The sequence below is a fragment of the Aricia agestis genome, chromosome 5 (genome assembly GCF_905147365.1).
Source record: "Aricia agestis chromosome 5, ilAriAges1.1, whole genome shotgun sequence".
Taxonomy (NCBI): Eukaryota; Metazoa; Arthropoda; class Insecta; order Lepidoptera; family Lycaenidae; genus Aricia; species Aricia agestis.
Genome location: NC_056410.1, coordinates 11,778,127 through 11,801,155, shown reverse-complemented (window position 1 = coordinate 11,801,155; position 23,029 = coordinate 11,778,127). Strand labels below are relative to the sequence as shown.

General features: G+C 34.1%; 1 protein-coding gene across 9 annotated transcripts in view; it reads right to left on the bottom strand.

Moving 5' to 3' along the window:
- The window catches only part of LOC121727346 (poly(rC)-binding protein 3), a 177,471-nt gene that overhangs the window by 106,064 nt on the left and 48,378 nt on the right, over window positions 1-23,029 (bottom strand). For all 9 annotated transcript variants that reach the window (XM_042115122.1, XM_042115119.1, XM_042115123.1 and 6 more), the window contains exon 2: window positions 20,860-20,882. The gene's annotated coding sequence lies outside the window, so the exon portion shown is untranslated. The remainder of the gene's footprint in view (window positions 1-20,859; window positions 20,883-23,029) is intronic.

Genomic DNA, 23,029 nt, shown 5'->3' with positions numbered 1-23,029 from the left:
CGTAGAATAATTATATTCATTTAGTATATTTATTCGGGACGAGTTTAATCGTATACAAATAAAGCAGTGGTCTGGGCACCACGCCATTGCCGCATACTTGTCTGCGAGTCATCGATGATTGATTCCTTTCGCAAATACTCCTATAGGGGAGGGCAAGATGGGACACCAAAACTACAGAGTACTACAGAGACTATTATTGGTCGTATTCAAGGAGATTTTTTCTATGACTACTTAACTTTAATTTAATGCAGTTTTAGTTTAGTTTTAGTTTTAAGTTTGGAAGAACATTTTTGGAAATCTTAAATTAAAGTTGATTATATTGAATCTTTTTTTGTAGGTAAAGCTCTTCGTTTTGTATTCTTAAATAATCAAGAATGTTTAAAGCGAAGACTTTAAAATTCTTAAAACTGCTTTAAAAAACATGAAAAACTTAAGAATTTTTAACTCATCTAAAATTTATTTCTCTCCTCAATACGCAATAAGGTAATAATTTTGGCATGAAAATTGTCCATACAAATAAATTCCAATAAATGTGAAATGCGGCCTTAAAATATTCCCGCTGCCATTGTGCATATAACCCAATAGTATTTGAATTCATAACATGAACAGATCGGGCCGATTCACCTCTCGACTGAGTCTCGAGACCTTTGTTGTTCACGTATTGAGGGAAATGAAATGAATACGTGCTTCGCGGTCGCCTCTATACCTAACCCTTCGCTGCCGGTTACTTTACTACTTGCGATAGCTGTTGGGTACTTTGGTACAAATGTTTGTGACAAAATATAGGAATCTTCATTTACGATAGTTTGAATGTGTTTTTGTTTAGAATCTAATGCTATAATATTATGCTACTGTGTCTCTTACTCAATGTTTTGCCTTGCTTACAAGTTTATTTTACTTGAAAAATTTGCACTACTAACTTACTTAAACCCGACATGGTAAAAATTTACATAAAACCGTGACAATAAGTAAAATGTAACGTTAGTATAATATAAAATATGAATATAAAGGTTCAAGTGGTTAGTATCTAATAGACGAAAAAAAGTTTTTGTTAGAGCTTGGAAACAAAGTTATACTTTTGTGGGTTATATAATATACCTCGACTCAATCAAATACAAAACCCTCCGACCTTGCAAATTCATTTCGAAATGAATAATTTTATAAGGGTTAAAGAATAATACAAATCAATAAAATATATCTCCAGCCTTCCACCGAACACAATTATTGTATACATAATAGATGGGAATTAGGTGAACATTATTAAGTTCTTAGGTGGGAGTTTAAGTAATCTAATGTCACCCGACCGGCAATCTCGACGGGAAACTTCGCCTCACTCGTCTGTTTAACAAACACTTAGTGTATTTGAGAGATAAATAAATAAGGTTCACTGTCATCATTTTCTGGACATGGGGTAAATCTTACCCCACGTCGGTACGTGGGATCAAATTATAAGTGTTGCAAAAATGGTAGGTATTTTCGGTAAAATACCAACCTTTTTATTAAATCAATTAAATTAAAATCAATTAAATTAAAATCAATTTTTAATATTTATGATTTTTAAGTGAGGTTACGTTAAGATCTAATGCTTTCAGTAATTAAAACGGTTTTATGTTTTTTTTAAGAATCGATAAAGATGAGTATATCCACTTACGGCCGTTCCCAATATTCAATCTATCTATGGTTTGACATACAACCGATCGCAGCTAACATTGAATTGACATAAACTATACGTCTCTAATGTCTAATGTGAGCTATTCCTATCTCTAGTAGGGCAAAACCAGAGATAGATCAAATATTGGGAACGGCCGTTAACGGTAGACGGTTATTCTGCTTATTGGCTACAGTTCCAGAAAATCGAAAATAATATTATTTATTGTAGCGTGGCCTTACCTAATTAGCAATACATACCCGCGGCAGTCGAGTCTCGCTCAGAGAGTTCTCGAATTAATTGGTAACATATTATTATACATAACATATTTCATATTTTCATTCATTCGTATGAATGAAAATATAGGATTAATTCACAGGTACACATGAAAACATAACATACTTGTGAATTTATAATTTCACTTTACGACGCTCGTTCGGGTTTAGATAGGCTGTTTCGTTTTACTGAATTTCCAAAATCCGTCAATTGGCCTTAAACCTATAATTATTATTAGGTATCTGTTAATAATTATCTATGAAAATAATAAAGTAACTATTTTATTTTATTTTTATTTTATTAGGAAAACATACAGTGATTTAATTAACGACCTTTAATACTACGTTTATGTAGTATTAAAGGTCGTTACTTAACACTACTTACTTATTACTACTTAACAACATTATTTATATCATACTCTAACTGTGAAAACGTGTTAATAACACGTTTTCACAGTTAGAGTATGATATAAATAATTTATAGAGTATAATATTAACACGTTTTCACAGTTAGACTATAATAGGTCTACCAGAATCTGATGGCAAGAAGTGAGAAAAAAATATAATAAAAATATAAATTGACTCTAGCAATACCGGGGTAGGTAATTAGAATAAAACATTTTGATCTTTTTTTTCTTATAGCAGCTGATTCTGTGTTAAACATGCAAGTATAAAAATTTATTCAATGATCAAGGATATTTTTTGAAAAATTGCTGTCAAAAATTGCCATCAGATTCTGGTAGACCTAATACTCGTAGGTGGGATCTTATCCAAAATAAAATTCCACGCAATATAATATATAAACGTCAAACTATCAATTTACTCTGTTGACTGTTTCCCATCAATCATAAGTATCGCGAACTGAAAAACGTTTCGAAACAAAAACGTTTAATCCTTAATTCGGCAAATTGTTGTTAGTACAGGAGATTTCCATTACGATTGTCTGCGACATTTCGGGGAGCGACTCGATCGGTACTAAATTAGGATTGACGTCGACAGGTTTTGTAAAAGCATTGCAGTGTTGAATTATTAAGGTAGCTCCGGCTGGCTATATTCGTAGCCGACGCTCGGACCGTATATACTCCGCTAATAGTCCATTTACGGTTCGAGCTCATTTTCAACTCTGACACTTGGATAGAGTGCCGGACTGCGCTATACATAGAATTAATAAATATGTTATTCTTTGTGTTTCAGGAGCAGATAGCGGACTATAAATACCGCGTGCTTATGGCGCATGACAGGAGATAGACCTTTGTTTGAGGTTTGAAGTTGTAGATTAAGCATCGTATATTTTTATATCAAGAAAACGGCCTTAGTACTCGTAAAAGAGGCCGGTAGGTTTTTTTGCGCGTTTTATGGTACTCAAAATTTTGACTGTTATAGGCGTCTTTTCAAGGAGGCAACCAGTCATATTTTCTCATTTTGTGTTGTAGTTAAAATAAAAATAACGCAATAAATATTCAAAACTTCAAATAACATCGTTTGATATATTATTCTGGTGTAAGTGAAAGCTTACGGAAGCTCTTCCCCTTTTTATTTCCGTTTTAATCTCCGTATATTTTAACTATGATCTTCCGGAACTTTAATATCACCGCAAGAAAACTTCTGTGGAACAAATTCACCTTTTCAAACCGAAGGTATCTTTTTATAATAATGTCACAAATAAAGGTAAAACGAGAAACGCAGTGTAAATCCGAAACATTCCTAAATTTTATTCGATGGCGGAACAAGAAAAATATTTTTACAAAATTATTAGTAATTAAGTAACTAAAAATACTAAAACTCGACTGATATATCTAAAGGAAGTCAAAGGTTCAGAAACAAGTTTTTGTAGCATGAAATCTCATTAAATATAGACTGTCGTACACTTAGCGAGCCGCTTATAATTTCTAACTGATTGAGTATTCTCGTTGTTTCCATCTTGTTGTAAATTCCTCGCTCTAAGTTCTGAAGGGCATTAAATTTTCACTTAATTACTTTCCAGTTTTTACACTTTCCATTAAGTTTTAAGCTTCTCAAGTTCTAATGATCCAGCGAGCATAGTTTTCTGTTTGTTATAAATAATTACATTGTAGTTTTTCTATTACGTAATTTAAGGACGGCCTTTGATATACCAAATAACTAAGTATTACTTAATGTAATAATACTTTTATACGTAGTTTCTAAATAAGTCACTAATTTAGTTGCTCGGCTGTAAGATAAGCCTCTAGAATTTTGTGGACTGAGCTAGCCTTTTCGTGTCGTTGACTGAAGTAAAAGACTAGACTAATTAATCCCGCCATTTAGTTCTATACTTTCAGTCTGTATTCTTGTTTTCTTGCGCAGTTTGCCGACGAACTTTAAATAGCGCTCAGGTAAAGCGCCTTGTAGGTCTGAACAAACTAATTTATCCGTTTAGAGTATTTGCGATCGAAGTGCGATTGCTTTGTCAGCCGGCTCCTACGTCGATTGTACAAACTATTTACTATCCAAGTGAAGGAAATAAATTAGACATATTTGGAACGCTACGTATTGGTATCCGACGTTTGAATAATTTCTATTTACTATAATAATTAATGTTAGAGTAAATATATATAATATAATAACAATTTAAATCCACGTTATTCGTGAAATAAAAATTAGGTAGGTGATAATATTATTATGTAAAGTGCAGATACTTATAGGCACAGACTAATGAGCAACAAACTCGTGTACGGTTTACATAAGCAAGTTTGTGTATAATACTAGAATATTACGGCAAAGATTTTCCGAAGGAAAATAATGATAATAATTACATATTTTGTGTTCCAAGGAAAACACGTAATATAACACCGTACATTAGATTAGGAAGAAAAAAATCATTAAAAAATAACGAGCAAAAATGCAATATTAAATAGGCACTTTGTACCTTGGGGTTACGTTATCCACGTGGTAAATTTACCATTAGGTTGCCGGTGTCCCCCTCGCTCCCGTGCGGTTGCGGTAGGGAGCAAGAGGGCAGGCACGAAACCAACCGCCATGAATCAATAACACGGTTTACCCACACAGGTGTACGGTGCGGTAACGTCACGGCTTGTGTGAGTATCGCAGACGATATTTTGACGGGAGGCTGGCGCCTGGCTCTGTTTAGAAATTATACGGCGGGGGCGCGGGCGGGCGGCGCAGCGATCGCAAGTTTGTACACTCACAAATAACTTTCCATTTCCTCTGCTCCTTACGTGCAACGTGCTATCACATGCTAATGACCATGTGTGGAGTTTAAGGGTTTTTCTATTGTTTTATTAAGAAAATATGATTCCACTACGCGCGTCCCTACCTGTATCTACAAATCTTCTATGATACGTCTTATTTACATATCTCATAAAGTATGATTAAAAATTTTTAGATTTATTTTGTCTAAGATGCAATAATAATAATTATGACCGTCAAGTTTTGAATGAAAATTATGTAGGTAAACACTTGTACTTGTGCTAGCCAGGCTGGATAGCGGTGGCACAGGAGCGAGCACAATGGAAGACCTTGGGGAGGCCTTTGCCCAGCAGTGGGACAGCATAGGCTAGAAAAAAAAACACTTGTATGCTTAATTAGGAAAGAAAACGCTTGACGCTTCGATGATTTCGCTAGACACTTCAGCCAGCTGGTTTGGTTGTGTGATGTGTCACACACTATTTCATGTTTTCGCAACATGGTAAACCCGTTTGTGAATTTTAAAACCGTGTATCATTGTCGTCTAAAACGCACGAAGTAAAATATAGATGAAAAAATTGCAACAAAGCTGACAGGGGGACAGGCCAAACTTTGAGCAGGGTTGAGTATAAAGCTGTATTAAGGATAGGGCACATTTTCCAGGTCGCAGCGTATCGGAATCCGCTAAACTCACATTGAATACAAAGTCGGGTCGCTGCGGATCGCATTAATCATTATTGCGATGCGAATTTGCATCCGTGCGATGCAACCACGCCGCTGCTCGACATAGTATGCGCAAACCTTTATAAAATGTATGGTTTATGTAAAAAAACCGGCTAAGTACGTATCGGACAAAGCGCAATATAGGGTTCCGTAGTACCGCTAGTTTTTGATAATTTTTGTATAGTTAATGAATGTACATTTATAACGTGTTTTACACTACTAACAACATCTGCAGTCTGCATCTCAGATTACGTCCAAAGGTAGGTTTAAAGGAATTTGAACGAAAATTTCCTTTATACTTCTCCGAATACATTTTTTTAGTTGATCGACTATTACTCAATAAATAAAAATAACGCAATAAAATATGTTCAAATAATCACAAATAAGGTTTGATATATTATTCTGGTGTAAGTGACAGCTTACGGAAGCTCTTCCCCTTTTTATTTCCGTTTTAATCTCCGTATATTTTAACTATGATCTTCCGGAAAGGTAGGTTTAAAGGAATTTGAACGAAAATTTCCTTTATACTTCCCCGAATACATTTTTTTAGTTGATCGACTATTACTCAATAACTTATGAAGTCTTCTTAGCCATGATAGTTTTCCTTTAATAAAATTCAGCATATTTACTACCCCCGTGAATTTTTTCACATTTCCAGAAGCAACCGGTAGAAGGGGGGACTCTAATGATTTTCTCCACTTTAAAGGTTCCTTGTTGACTACGGAACACTAAAAAGTTGCGCGTCCAGAAGCCCTTTCCAACACGGGTCCTGTTGACACTGACAACTTTTCATGATTAATGTTTTCCTCGTTAATTTTCCAGTGGGCCCTCCGAAATGTCAATATAAATATTTCCCACCGGCACCTGAGGGGCAGTTTTCGTCCGCGATAAATATAGATGGGTACATAATAAAGTCGCATTCGAGGAGGTAAAAAAAAATCAATTGGTCCAATTCGGTACTGACAACTGACACCTGCTTTTAATGAACTTGCACACGGATGAGTTTCACTAATGTTCCTAAAGACATAATATCAATTATTACTCACTTTTAAACCTCCGTTACACTTCATAAAAATAAGAAGGAAAAACGCGGAACAATTTAATAAAACCGGCGCCAGTTTATACAACGAATGCTGCTTGATTTACGATTCCATAATTTGTATTATTGGATAAGCAACAAGAAAGGAGTGCAAATAAATCCGTGTAAAGTATCGATGCTGCGTGCGATCATTTTAGTCACGTACCGCGTGAAATATTCAACAGCTATTATCGGCTCACTTTGTTCACAAACTCATTTTTATTCAATTTTGTGACTTAAATATCTCGCGGAAATTTATTTTCATATTTAAATAATTTGTTGTATCTTTGTTTTTTTACTCGATTATTAGTTTATAAATATTTATGGGGCGTTGTTTAGGAACGTTTCCGTTCGATGAATATTTTAATAGTTTAAACGCGTACTTTATAAACTTTTCGACGAAACGATGCGAGTTTATGTTTCCGTAATCCTCGATGTAGATTATCTTCGTAGACCGTAGTATTCAGTCCCGCAGGGTCACGGTTATTAAAATATGTAAAATGAAAAGATGCGAGTGAAATAAATTATACATGTCGTTTGGAAAACTCTTAATATCCTGTATGCTGTATATTATGTTTCTATAAAGCTAAAGTGCAGTCACTAACTACATAGTAAAGCTTTTATTCAACGTAGTTTTTGCATGTATACAAATAAACATGTCCAGACGGAATCTAGAATTTTTATCGTACGTACGTAACATCCAGCGAAAGGATTTATTAAGATGATTTAGCAATCTCGTACATGTGCTCTGGGACTCACTCAGCCGTGTATAACATTCTGGTTTGAATTTTATATCTGCGAATCGCCTTTGAGTATTTGAGCTCCGTTCCCATTTCGCGACGACAGGAAGCGAAAAGTTGTTTGAGATGTTGTATTGTATCGAAAATTTACTTCAATGGAGCCCATATAACGTTATTTACGGAGGCTTTTGTTTTCACTCACCGTCCCGGAGACGTTCAGACCGCGGATAGGGCGAGATAATCAAAGGCACGATTATGAGCTCCAATTTATTACCCCACCTTCCTCCCCCAATCGATATACCAATCAAAAACTTCGGCGATCGGGGACTTCACCATTATGAAAATATACTTATTAAAAAGTCATAAACAGCACTAATTGAATTTTCAAGAAAGGGTTTTTAGGTCGATGATGTCATCATAAATCCTTCGCCCTTTGTAAATTAAAATGGATAATAATTACTGGCCATCAATAATATTGAGACTTTTTTAAAGTTCTCTATTAAACTAAGTATAAGCCTACTAATATTAATCTCAGTCCTAATTTCATAGCTAAGTGAAGCGAACGACTTCACTAAAAGCGTCGGGATTCGGCTAAAACAACGTGGAATAACATTTTAAATAGGTGCACGTGATTGTAGTGGGTTGTATCCCATATTAGTGCTGTTATCAGAGCTTTGTTCACGTTGCGCTGGAATCTCCGGGATTTTCGGTAAGATCAAATTTCGTGGGAATTCTGCCAAATCCCGGCCGCCATGCAACATTACGACAACTTTTATGAAATATTTAAACTTAAATAGGAATGCTGTGGAGTAATATTTTGATTTAATACAAATTTTTTGCTACCTGATGTTTTTCAAATTTTCAGTTGTTTCTTTGTGTTATAATATGAATTTACATAGAAGGGTTGGTCATCAATGGAACATCTAAAACATATAAACAGTTATTTTAGTTATAAATGCGTACCGTAACAATCAAAATAATGTTGTTTTTTATAACATCTTCACTTATTAGGATTATTAAACTTATACACGCATATTGAACATTTTGCCTTATGCCTTATAAAGAACGGGCCCATAAGAAGGCCATTTTAGATTTAAGAAAAATTTGATTGCATTATAAAACGCATTTGCAATTAGTGATAAGATGTCAATGTCATACTCATTACTACTATTTTTAAAGAATTTCCATTAATATATTCTTAGTTATAAGATGATGTTCAAGCAATGTTCGTTATAGTTTTTTTAGATGATATAAATATTTATTATTGAGCATTAAATGTGTTGCTTTATTGAAAGAAATTATAATTTCGTTTTAGTAAAAGCAAATAAATAGATACTTGTAACTCTTTTTTCAAGTTCAACGACTGATGTATAATATTGGCCTCATTTGGAGCTGTGTTCCTTGCAAGGCCATTTTGAAAAGCTTAACAAAACTTAAGTTTATTAAATGGCTATTGAAGCTGGGTTAAAAAGAGATTTATAATATGATACCTCATAAAACATAGCATTCCTTGATAATTTGTTTTCATTATTTATTTAGGTTATAATTAAATAACAAGCATTTTCCCGTTAGTGGCCTTACATGATTCATGGTCCTTACTTAATTTTTTTATCATTGAAAGTTATATATTAGCAATAATATTTCAATATTTTTGCTAATTTGAAATCACGTAAACACAATCGCCTATAATAATTGATAACGACTAATTAACATAATATGCAATTATTAATAATTATGTATGGTATTCTATGAATACCTATTCCAAAAGATCGATTTAAAAATCTTTCAACATATTTTCTCCCTTCTATATATTATTATTTTTTTGCTTTATTTATTTATGGCTAAGTTCAATCACAATAAAATGTCTTATGTGTAGGCACCAAGTTTACATATTTGGACTTTACTTTGTCTTTAAACCCTAATGTGAGCTCATTTTGCGAATATTTCCCTACAATTTTAACCATTAGCGAATACTTGGAGTCCCTATATCGAATGTCCAGTTTCATAGTCTCCTGAAAGTAAAATTTAATTGGAGTTTGTTAGAAACGATTATCATCATTTTAATCATGATAAAAATTTACCATTATTAGAAGATACCTTGATTTTAAGATTTGTTTAAATGTTATATTTATGCTCTTCAGTTTACATAATATATTTGCTTGGTATATTGTAGTACTTTAAAACAAAATAAATTAGTAATCTCGCTGTGAGTAGAGTTATTAAAATAATCACTTTTCCAAATATGAGCACGGAGCGTAATCATGAATATTCAAATTGCGTCTCAGAAATTATTAGAGTGCTTATAATTTAGTTATTTCTCTAAGTAATGACTCATTTTAATTATTATTTATCAGGCTGACTTATCGGAGCTTGTATTAAAAACGTAGGCGCGTAATAAGATATTATAATGAAAGAGATAATTTGAATCATTATACATAAATATATAACAATTTTTTTAAACTTGCTATATTAAAAAGTTTTCTCATTTCGACAAAATTATTTTAACAACTTTACTTCAATGTGACATCGTATAAACCGCATTAAAAATATAACAATTTAATTTTCTGTCATTGCAAAGTTTGTTATTACTTTTGGAGTAGAAAATTAGATTAATGGAGTTTATTTTAGTGTGAGACACCTGGGTGCCAACTCTCATATTTAGAATGTCACTTCGATCGCAGGCTGTAACAGTCGACACACATACTTTCTTACGCGGAACTCAGGAGTGAAAGAGGCTGTTATCGAAGCGACGAAGTACGAGAATCGGGCCCCTGTAGGTGAGTCAATTGTGGACCATATCAATCACAATTACGCGAACAACTTCGAGTCCGGGGAGCCATTACCTAAATGAAAACGGAAATACGCCTGCGATATAATCACATTTCTCGTTTTTATGCTGGCAATAATTTTTGGAATAACATACATTTGATTCTGTTTATTCGCTTCTTTAAATATTTGTCATCGACTCCGTATTTAGCACTCGCTCAGTAACATCGAAATTATTTTATCGAAAGCAAGTAACAGAAGCAATACAAATGATTAGCAACAGTGGACGATGCATATTGAATGCTGTTCAGCATCAGAACAAGAATACGCGAATGCCTTCAAAATTCTTTTGCGACCCAAGATACTGTTTTCACCGTCCGTGGCTTAAACAGTACGCTTATGTACACCAAACTTGGTAGGTTAAAGGCATGTTACGATGACTCGAATTTAGATGTTTTGCTAAAGACACAATATAATAAGACTAGCTGCTGTGCCCGTGTTACCCGCGGTTTTAAGTGCAATATAGACTAAGAAAAGTAACAATAATAGGATCATACTGAGATGATGCATGGTATAATGGTAGTGATGATGGTGATGATGAATGTGACTTACATATTATTAGCATTTACTTTGCGTTTACAAAACAACGCTGAAACCTCGTTAATCCAGGATGGCAGCTAACTCAGTATAAATATTATGTAAATATATTTTTATTTCAATTTATCCGTTTGAGTTCATAAAACCGATAATAGCACCAATTTATGTCGGGTTTACTTGGTTTGTAGAATAAACTGACCAATACGAGTTCTAAAGAAGTTTCACTAGCTAACGCTATAACTTGGTTCCGGGAATTCTATCGATATTATTTGTTTTGATTAGCACCTAATAGTTTAGGCGCGGTTTTAAATTAAAACCAAATATTTGGGCGAACACTCGGTAAAATAAAACATAATATTATGTTTTAGTGAAACATTTGGATGTTTCACTAAAAATCAAAGCTATTAAAATATGTTTTAATGGTTACTTCAAAATAGAATGATTCCAGATAAGCAACATATAAGGTAAGCGTTTGAATAAGATTCTTTTTGAATGAAATAAGAGGGCAAAAGAGCAAACGGGCCACCTGATGGAAAGCAACTTCCGTCGCCCATGGACACTCGCAGCATCAGAAGAGCTGCAGGTGCATTTCCGGATGGGAAGAGAAGGGAATAGGGGAGGATAGGGAATGGAATTGGGCGTCCGGTAAACTCACTCACTAGGTGAAACACCGCACGCGCTGTTTCACGCTGGTTTTCTGTGAGAACGTGGTATTTCTCCGGTCGAGCCGGCCCATTCGTGCCGAAGCATGGCTCTCTCACGTATAAACTATTAACTGTGATATTGACTGATTTAAGCTAAAACTAAAGTAACATCTACTTTGACTTTAATGAAAATTAAAGCCATCTCTATCAGCTCATAATATATTCAACTTACAATTTCTTAAATTATCAAGAAAAAGCGCGTTCCAACAATTTCAATGAAACTTTAAAACGACTCTGGTCGTGTGTTCTAAGCTCTCCAATACTTCTGTTTGTGTAGCAATATAAACAATAATTGAACTTATCAGGGCATTGTGCAAACCTTCTGAACTTCATTAAAATCATCACTCAACTCGGGCCGACTGATCATAATCGTTCAGCCGTCACAGCGACTCCTAAACTTTTCGATTACATCTTTTACAGCTAATAACGGATAACGTTTGGGTAAACATACTCCCCCGTTATATCCATCACTGAATATCATAATTCCGCAATCTTGCCAAACTTTTTAGTGATATTTTCCTTATATCCATCGAAGTTATTCTTTATCGACTTTAACAAAAGTTCGCCGATATCAGTGAACTTCGCTTTTACCGAATTGAGGAATGTTCGTCTTTTTAAATTATAAATTGTCAATATTTTAGGGATATTTTTTCTTGTTGGTAATTGCGTATTTATTAAACTTTTCGTCTTAAAAAAAAAACTGCTTTTCGCAGTCGTCAATACCATATCTACTTTACAAACTGTGTATAAGAATCACTGAAACGTTTTTATTAAACCAAGCACAAAACCACCGAACGGTAAGGCAAAGCAGTTTCACTTAACCCTAAACAAGTCGTGCCCGTATTAGTTCGTATCGGATTTGTTCGGATCAAAGTAACCCCGTTCTTAATTGACGTGATCCCTATATGCATTAAGGTAATTGACTATATTATCCGTGTGCATATTACTCAGAAGTTTGTACCGAAGTCACGTCCAGGTTAAGCCGCAGAGGTCACGGGCCGCGCTGAATACTTTACAAAATGTGTAACGTGCGGAGAGGGTCAGCGTAATTACTACCTAATAACGTCCGGCTAATGGAAACGCGTGTTATATACAAACATGAACTTGTGAATAGAACACGAGTTAATAAAATGTCGAGTTTGAACAAAAATGTATGGACAAATATAACTGGGTTAAAAAGATTATTTCATTTATTCATTCAGAGCCTACGAATAACTAGACAACTGTTTAGTATTAATTATAGGGACGACTGTTATATATCACATAATATTATAGTCGTTCATATACTATACAAAAAATCTTTTTTTTTCTTCTTCTTAATAATAATTTAAGAAGCAAAAAAAGATCATACGTAAGAGAGCACATCATCATTTATAAAAAAAAAATGCATAACAACTGAATAATAAACATGGTGCTGCGTGCGTTCGTGATTGCTAAATGTGCGTGTAAATACCAACAGAAAATTAAAAACTGTTTTATACCACCAAATCGATTAAAATTAAAAATTTCGAATCTACGTCACAACTCACACATGTGAAAATATATTCGATGAAAAAAAAGTACTACAATGCAAATGATACAATATAAGTAAGTAAAATAATAAGGTCGGGATGAATCGTCAGTTTTACGTTCCGGGCCATTTACGACTGTGGGCCGTATTACTTGACCGGAAAATATTCCCTACAATTTCAATTTTCGATCCCTTTTTGTGCTGCGAAATATATTATTATTGTATTTTGCCATGGTAACAGTTACAACGAGGTTACAGAATAATATACTTCAATATTCTGTAACTTTTGTATGTAATATCATATTATGAACGTGTGATTAAATCTTTTGATTATTATAAACACATTTTATTTCTTCTTTTCTACATAATATTAGAATATAATAAATATACGAGATATTGCGTCTTTCACTTTGTTACTTACTTTTTATAAAAAATTGATATTATGTTATTTTTTTTATTAAATGTAAATTAAGGAAAATAGACCTGAAACAAATAAAACATGTTTAGTATTAATATTATTATTTGACGACCTCTGTGGCTCAGTGGTGAGCGCGTTGGTAGCTCAAGCCGGGGGGCGCGGGTTCGAAAAATCGGAAAATCGGCGGATTTAATGAAATTTAGTATATAGGGGGTTTCGGGGGCGATAAATCGATCTATCTAGGAATAGTTTTTAAAAAATGTCATTTAATTCGTGTTTTATCGAATACCGAGCATAGTGTTAATATTATGAGAAGGAAAACAATTTCTCTAAAAATTACATATCTACGAGGTGTAACGAAACAAAGTGATAATACTTTACGGTGTCTGTGTTTCTTGTAGAGATTTCACTGTGAAGACCAATTTTTTTTTTACTTTTGTATGGAAAAATTCGTGACGCTGGGGCCTGGGGTGCATACCCATACAAAAATGAAAAAAAATGTTTTTCACCGCTGCTACTTTTACAGTCAACTCTCGTCAGGGGACACATACACAGCCTAAAGTATTATCACTTAGTTTTGTTACAGCCTGTATATGAGGATAGCAATAAAAAAAAAAAACTTACAGTACTTTCATGTTTTTTTTCATTAAGTGATAATTATCGTTCCTAATCTAATACCAAATATAATTACAATAGTACACAAAGACATCCGTATAGTCACGTAGTCTCCCAGGTAAACGAGTGACAGGAGTAATTAAAACATAATTATGTCACATTCACGCTAGAGGACGCGCTACGTTTTGGGGATATTTTTGAACGTACTAATGATAATGAAGCTTTATTATGCCAGCAGCTGTTCCGTTGCTCCGCTGGTATTAAAAATGTTAGTGTCATTCTTAGTTTTAAAATTTTCCGAAATATGAAATATTAAACGATATGAAAGATACAACGAAATATAAGCTCTGAAAAAATTTTCAAAAGTTTATTTTTGAAATTTTCTTCGTAGTATAAATTTAATTTTAAAAATTGTTAATAATATATTTCCTTAAAGGCATACATAAATAACATAATATCTGCATTTTATCCTTTACCTATTTATAATAAGACATGCAGAACATAAAATCCTACGTTGTCTGATCGTTTCAATGTTTTATGATTTTAATACAGTTTTAAAATAAATTAATACAAACAATAATATCTCAAAATATATTGGAATTTGGAACAAAGAAGAAAATTTGGAAAAAATATTTGAAATAAAACCAGTGGAAGTCTCGAGGTGGGTACTACAAATCTACTACAAAATACTTCTCGTAGCATAAGCGTAGCACGCTACGAAGGCTCTACGCGCGTAGCGCTTTGTAGACTTGCTACGCGATTGTTATTGTACGTAGATATAACCAAAATCATTGTTATCACTAATATAAAGGCTGCTCACAATTTTGGGAGCATAGTCCATATCCATACTTTGATACTAATATTATAAATGCGAAAGTGTGTCTGTCTGTCTGTCCGTCTATCTGTCTGTCTGTCTGTCTGTCTGTCTATCTGTCTGTCTGTTACCTATGTTACCACAGAACCGATTTTGCTGAAATTTAGCATGGAGATACTTTGAGTCCCGGGAAAGGACATAGGATACTTTTTATCCTGGAAAAAAGTACGGTTCTTGCGCGATTAACTAATTTTGGCGCAATGAAGTTGAAGGCGTCATCTATAAAGCAAAGGAACATGTTTGGCCATGATATAAACTATGTCCTTTCCCGGGACCCAAAGTATCCCCAAAAGGAATTTCTTAAAAATTGACAGTTTTGACTTGAATGGTAAACTTTAAGTTAATAAAAATACATGGCTTTATAATTTTTATTATATATATTATTGCTCCACTCAAAGCGTGTTGCTAAAATAAATATGCTTAAACAATTTCTATCAGTCGAAATGAAGTTGGTTCAACAGGCGGTTTATCCGTTAGCTTAGTATTATGTGATATTAGCATACAGTACTTTCGGGTAAGGGATCACGCGTTCATGATTTAGCGAGCTGTGTAAGGACTATTATGGTATAATAATGAATAGCTGATGGCATAATATGCCACATATTATGTACCTCCCAGATTAGGGTTAAGAAAACTAGGCCTTTACATCCGTTGTGGATGATTTATACAGTATTTTTAAGAGCGAAGTAACCACTCCTCAAATATTGCAGTGCCTGGGACAAGATTTTTAAATGTCCGTATGGTTGCCCAAGCGCATACGGCATTCTCGCATCATAGTCGGCCTAGTCCAGAGGAAAGAACTAGTCAATACGTCTGGGACCAACTATGTGCGGGTTTCCTCACGATGTTTTCCTTCACCGTACGAGCGTCCGTATTATGTAGGTACTTGAGATCAGAAAATGTCTCATAGGTACACGCCTCCACCCGGGTTCGAACCTGCACTCTCTAGGAGTGCGAACCGAAGGTCTACCCATTAGGCCACGGACGCTCAAGGTTAAGAAGATAATTAATTAAACATCCTTTATAACTTATGTTTGATGAGGATAGAGTTCATTCGATGTATCTTTGGTATAGCTAGATTACCATTTGACTTGAGGTCGCAGGTTTCATTTTCGCGTTAGGAGAGCTAAACAAATTTGTTCTTAATTTAAAACAATGCCTTTTGAATACTTGATTATCTGTTTGTTACTATTTATTATATTTCGATTGTATTCTTCTTGAAATCGCAATACAAATCAATTATTAAGACGATGATATTCCATGATTCCTTGAGTGCACAATCTGGCTGACCACTAACCTGCCTTTTGTGCATTTGTGTGGGCCTGGCTTAGCGCAGTTTAGTCAAAAAAATCTACCGTTATGCTTTTAAGCCACTCGGTTATCCCGTTTCAAAGCCTGGTAGGTGCGAAATTTTTAGCGTTTTTTCGGCTCGCTTCAGGTTGTTTCAGTCTTTAAATACTTTGCGTCCAGTTTGAAAAAGCTTTTGTAAACTTCGGTTTTATGTGCCACTTAAAATGTAGTCTCGTTTTATTATTCATATAATAAAAAATATTTTATTTCAGCGTAACGAACTTTAGGGTAGCAACTAGTACCTGCTTATTAAATAGATATACCTAATCACAACGTTAAAGAAGAAGGGTCACACCACAAATACAACCTGGGTTACTCTCAAACTTTAGTAATATACATATAATTTACGAAACCACTTTTAAAGTAATTTGTATCGGGCATTGTATGTTAAGTTGGGCCCTGCCATTTCACCTGGAGCTGGCTGTGACGTGGATTAATGCTTGTTAGCAACCTTTACGTGAATATGGAATGTGTTTTACGGGAACTTTACGGCAAAGCTTTTCAACCTGCGGGTCGCGACCCGCTCGGTCTCGAAGCTTCTGAGGTCGCCAGAGGTCGAGAGGTATGTCAGTAAAAAAAAAACAATAATATATTATATAATAATTTAAAAGAAACTATTTCAACACAAGGTTTTTTTGATATTCATAAATATACATAATATTATTATTTTACATTTTAAAAAAGCAATGGGTCGCAAAATTATTTTTCATACGATCGCATCATAAAAAAGGTTGAAAAACACTGCTTTACGGTAGTTCGGAGACAATGCCCCACTCGGCGGAATTACCTTATGAAATATCGTTAAGCTAAGCACGTACACTTTCTACACGAAATATGTTGAGCTTTCAACATTAAAAGTTGAGGTAAAAATATTTTTATAAGCATGAAAAATAAAGGACACTCGGAAGAAAGTTCTATGTTCACAAATACCGTGCATGCATGTAAAGACTTAATCTTGGTACAAGTTATCCAGTTATTTTTTCATGATATTTTATATTCAACTGTTGCATAGAGCTCTTTAAATCTTATATCTTTAAACGAGCAATTCTTGTATATTATATAATATATATAATTGAAATCTGTAATTGGAATCCGCTCCAACGATTTTCATGACATTTAGTATATAGGGGGTTTCGGGGGCGATAAATCGATCTAGCTAGGAATCATTTTTAGAAAATGACATTTTATTCGTGTTTTATCGAATACCGAGCAAAGCTCGGTCAAATAGCTAGTCCTTTTTAATAGGAGCAACATATAATGATATTGCGTTCCCATTTTCAGATAATAATGAAGCCTTGTCAAATAATTATTAACAGGCGATGTTAGTAATATTAATATTTACAAACATGACATAAATGTGATTCTATTTCCGATCGGCGCGCATTATTTAGGAGTCCATCAGCTAATTTCCGCTGCAGTCAACCAAAATAATGAGCCGCCCGACCCGCGGTATCTACACCCAGAGATTAATATTTTGATCCACGAATCACACACGTTTGAGCCCATTAATTAGTGTGATGAGTTTATTTTAGTGTTTATTCTCGTTTATTAATTACACATGGTGTAAAAATAAGTGATAATACTATGGGGTGTGTATGTGTTCCTTATATTCACTACGAAAGTAGCACTGAAAGAGTAACTTTTTTTTTTACTTTTGCATGGGAGAATTCATGACGCTGAGGCGCTTGCCCATGCAAATCACAAAAAAGGAACATGTACACATCCTAAAGTATTGTCAATTTGTTTTGTTACACCTTGTATAACGCTGGAGTATATGGTGATAACGCTGGATTACAAGGAAATAATTAATATGATTACCAAAACAATTTAATGGCTTTGATTAAATTACGTTGTAATCACAAGGTTCATAATCTAATTTATTATTCTAAGCTTGCGTTAAAATTTTATGTGTGTTAAATTAAATTTATAATTTATTCATAATATTAACGATGTTCTTATTAATTGTCATCGCTTCGACATTGTAATATATTTCGTTGTTACACTGAAATATTATGCGAGACTCCACGAGAAGTTTCGTAGATTTTTTCGTAGCGGGTCTACGAAAAGTTCGGAAGCCAAACAAATAAGTCGTAGGTAACTTCTTTTGATATATTGATGTAAAACAATGTAGAGTTTATAAAGGAAGACTTTTCTAACAAGTTTATAAACCGACAGATTTCTCTAGGGCGAACTCGATCTCGGAAAATAGATTGAAAAAATATTTTATGATCTAAAAGTTGCCGTGTCCCACGCACAGGAGACGTTATTTGATGCAGTTTTTTATTGTTGTCCTTATGGTTTTGTCGTCGTACTGACTTAATTCATTTTGGTTCGGACTAAAATCACCAGAGCATGGAAATGACATTCTCGATCGGGCTTCAGCCGAGCCGAACTCGACCTTAATGGATGTAAAGCGCATCAAAATAAGCGATTGAATTATGTTTGACGGGGCCCGGGTCCGTTGTGTTAACAAGGTCGGCTCAAACAATCGGAAGTGAAGCAGAAATTGATGGCCGCAGCCTGACGCTTCACGGACTTTAATTAAAAGACTTCGCCCAACCGTAACTCACAATATTGGAGTTTGCCCTTACAATGAACTATCCCTGTGAGTCACAGCTTAATATATTTTAGAACCGATTACAGGAGGTTAATATTTTGTTAAATAGTCATATTTTATTATTTTATCGATATTAAAAAGTAAGTTTTAAATATTTATTTATTGATACTAAACACATTTTATGTGTGTCAGTTTTAACATTGCAAACATGAATATATTATGTGTTAACAGAAATATTTAAAATCAGCGTTATAGATATATAGGAAATGTTACTAGCTAAATTTTAGCACATATTTTATAGCAATTGTTCATATGAAAAGCCGCGAAAGTGTATTATTTAACAGTTGAGTTACAAAATAAGCTATTCTGGTAGCGAGTAAGTTTATGAGCGGGTCTCGTTGGGCGGGCAACAAACGGTCCGCTCGTTCTATCAGCGGCACAATGGACTCTACGCCGGCACTCGCACGTCAAGTACGCTTTTAATGCTAGATTACCCACAAACTACCGCAACCACATAAACATAACCTGGAAAATCCCTGAAAATGTTAACACTTCATTATATGGTAAGTAACCTGTAAAATCCTTCAAATGTAAAACTATATAATTAATAGTAAGCAGGTATTAATTTATAGCTGCGTATTTATATTTTTAATTTTGTGTGATACGTTAGTTTTACGATAGCTGAAAACTACTACAGTCGCCTTTGACCTGACCGAGCATAGCATCTCGCTTGGTTGGAAGATATATTAACCTATCAACTCCTAAGCGGCACCCGGGTGCCGCATAACAATTGAAAAGCTATTTTGTCTGCGATTTCCACGATTGGGGTATTATTACTTTTGATATTCGGTGGCATATACTTTAGTCAGCTATATCTAAAAGAAGTAGAAATCACATGACAAAAAAAATACGTTAACTCCTATGAAGTTATTATTCAATAAAGGAGACCTAATATTGTTATCATGGCAACCGATCTTATATTACCAAAGTAAACTGTAACACTATAAAGTAAATATAAAATGTAGTTATAAAACCAGATGAACTGCGATAGTGACCCGTGATTACTGTTTTTGTGAGAAGTTTGATTTTATGTTTATTCTCTTCGTTATATAAGCCTTATCAGACAAGCTTGTGTCGTAAACATGTAGCAATAAAACTAGGCGCATTTAACACGTCAAAACCAACAAGTAAAGAAGAAACATCAGTTATTACTTATTTGGTACCAGAGCAGATCGGGGTTGATTCAGACCTTGAGGGTTGCGGTCTGAATTGACCCTTAGGAGTTAGGAGAGTTCTCGCTACGTTTGACGTAGTATGCCGGCGCGCGCCTTGACAACGCGTTGCTCAGCCGTTTGTAGCATGCTTACTGCAGTATCCGCGCCGATTCTTCATTTTGTTTGAAGTCCGCCTACTTCTCTCTATTGTGTTATTACTCAGAGCAACGTCAATAAACTTTAATAAGTTTTAGGAATAGTTCGCTCAGCAAAATGATCCTTGTTTATATATTCAAAAATGTTGATCAACATTCAACGCTGCTTCTCCATGCGAATGACATCAACAAAACAAACTTTGAGAACCGAGCCCCGATTCAATGGAGCATTATTTGAGGGAAACTGGCTCTTTTTGTACGGGCTCTAGGCTCGATCGTAAAGTAAAAGATTGATCTTCAAACTTTTTGTTACGTTTCGATTTTTTGTACGAACTTGTGGGGTCGAGAACTGATTTAGAAAAATGGAGTTGCACGACTAGGGTTTTGGACAATAAACATTTGTTATTCAATTTTATCTAAATACCTTCAATTACTTGAGTTTGTGCAGTCCTTCCAAACACACAACTTACCTTGTTATTGAAAAACGTCAAATCTGAAACAAAAAAATTGAATAAGCTACTCGTATTTTATATAGCGAAAATATAAAATATATTTTTATTTCAAAGGTTCATAAAATAGCTTATTACCATCAAATAAAACTCATATATGAACTCTTTTCTCATATTACGCAGAACATCTAGCCACTAAACTTTTATTATTCCATTATATTATGCCCTAGATAAAATTTAATTTGAGAATTTTATTGAATTTTATGAGCTACATAATATAGCTAAACGTATAACATAAACCCTAATCTTTATTGTAAAACGTATAATATTATATATTATACGTGGGAGAGCCATGCTTCGGCACGAATGGGCCGGCTCGACCGGAGAAATACCACGTTCTCACAGAAAACCGGCGTGAAACAGCGCTTGCGCTGTGTTTCGCCGAGTGAGTGAGTTTACCGGAGGCCCAATCCCCTACCCTATTCCCTTCCCTACCCTCCCCTATTCCCTTCCCTTCCCTAAACTCCCCTATTCCCTCTTAAAAGGCCGGCAACGCACCTGCAGCTCTTCTGATGCTGCGAGTGTCCATGGGCGACGGAAGTTGCTTTCCATCAGGTGACCCGTTTTTACTCATTTGCCCCCTTATTTCATAAAAAAAAATATAATGACTTTGTTGAAAACTACTAAATTATTAGCATATTTTTCGATCTGCGAGCAGAAAGGATTGCTGACTTCTATTTATTAACACTCTTCTGAGAGTCAATTATTTTAACAAAGTTTACATAAAAATTAAGTAGTAGCTTAATTAGCATAATCAGTATTATACTACATCTAAGTCCATTTTAATTAATACTACAAAGATACAATAACATTGTCGTAATATTACAATTATTTATAAAAGTAACTCGGCTGAGATTAGCTAATTGTTTGAGTCACCTAGTGGGACTAATAAAGAGACAATTACGAACTTTTTTGTTTTAATTTCGTTCACGTTTAAATCGTGTTTGGTATTCTGTCCTATCATGCTCCATCGGGAGAATAATCCTCTTCAATTTTAATTAATCTCAATTAATAGCGCTTCAAGGAACAATTAACCAAACAATGGTGACGTAAAAAAGTTGTCTAATTAGCTACTGTCCGACATTTTTAATACTGAATGAGGAAAAGTTTTTAGCTTTGGTTTTTGAGTGAGCGAGGTTGAAAGTGAACTCGTGGACTTTTGTTATTCAAATTGTACACGTCTTGTTAAATATTCTATATAAATATCACTATAAATGTTCGCTCTTATTAATTATTTATATTTTTATAATAAATTGGGTCGTTAAAAGGAAAACAATGACAATAATTTTCTGTTAACGTGTAATATAAGTAATAAGTCTACAGATAAGATAGAGTCGGTAATGTAGTACATGACATTACTACTTGATGTATTCCAAGAAGATACGCATCCTCCGCAGGTGGAGCTATAATAACAATATTATAGCTCCACCTTTGATACACTTATTCTGTCGTTAAAGTACTATTTTGCGATTTCTTTTTAATGTAGGAATAAGGAATTTATATGCAGAAAAACAATTTTTGTGAAGAAAAAGTAGCAGAGCAAACAATTAAACACGAGTTTTATTTTTTCATTGGTTATTTGATTCAATTATGATCAAAATATAAAAGGAGAGTCTCGTAGCTCAAGTAACTTAGTCCTTACCTTACTTGCTTTGCCCCTCATCAAGATATCTCAACTTTTTTATTAAAATTGGAATCTATATATTAATACGCAAGCGAAAAACTTTGTATCCCTTTTGACGAAAAATGTGGAAACGTAGGTGAATGAAATTTTGCACGGTTATAGTTTATATGGTGAAGGAGTGCATCGAGCTAATATTATTTTGAAATTATGCTTTTATTACACATTTTTTTTAACAAATAAAACATTACACACACTACAATACGCACACTCAAGAAGATGACAGATTTTTGAGTGACAAATGTATACATACGAATTATACTCTTTTATTTATGGTTGAAGTCTGTTGACAACAAGTTAACAAATTGAAAATGAATTATATTTTTTTTATTGAATCTTAGATGCTATTAGAAAATGTTTACACGGCCAGCCTGAGATCAGCTGAGTCCCAGAGACAGAGAGATAAAGTCAATATTGTTTTACAAATTAAACGTATAGTGCGTCAAGTAA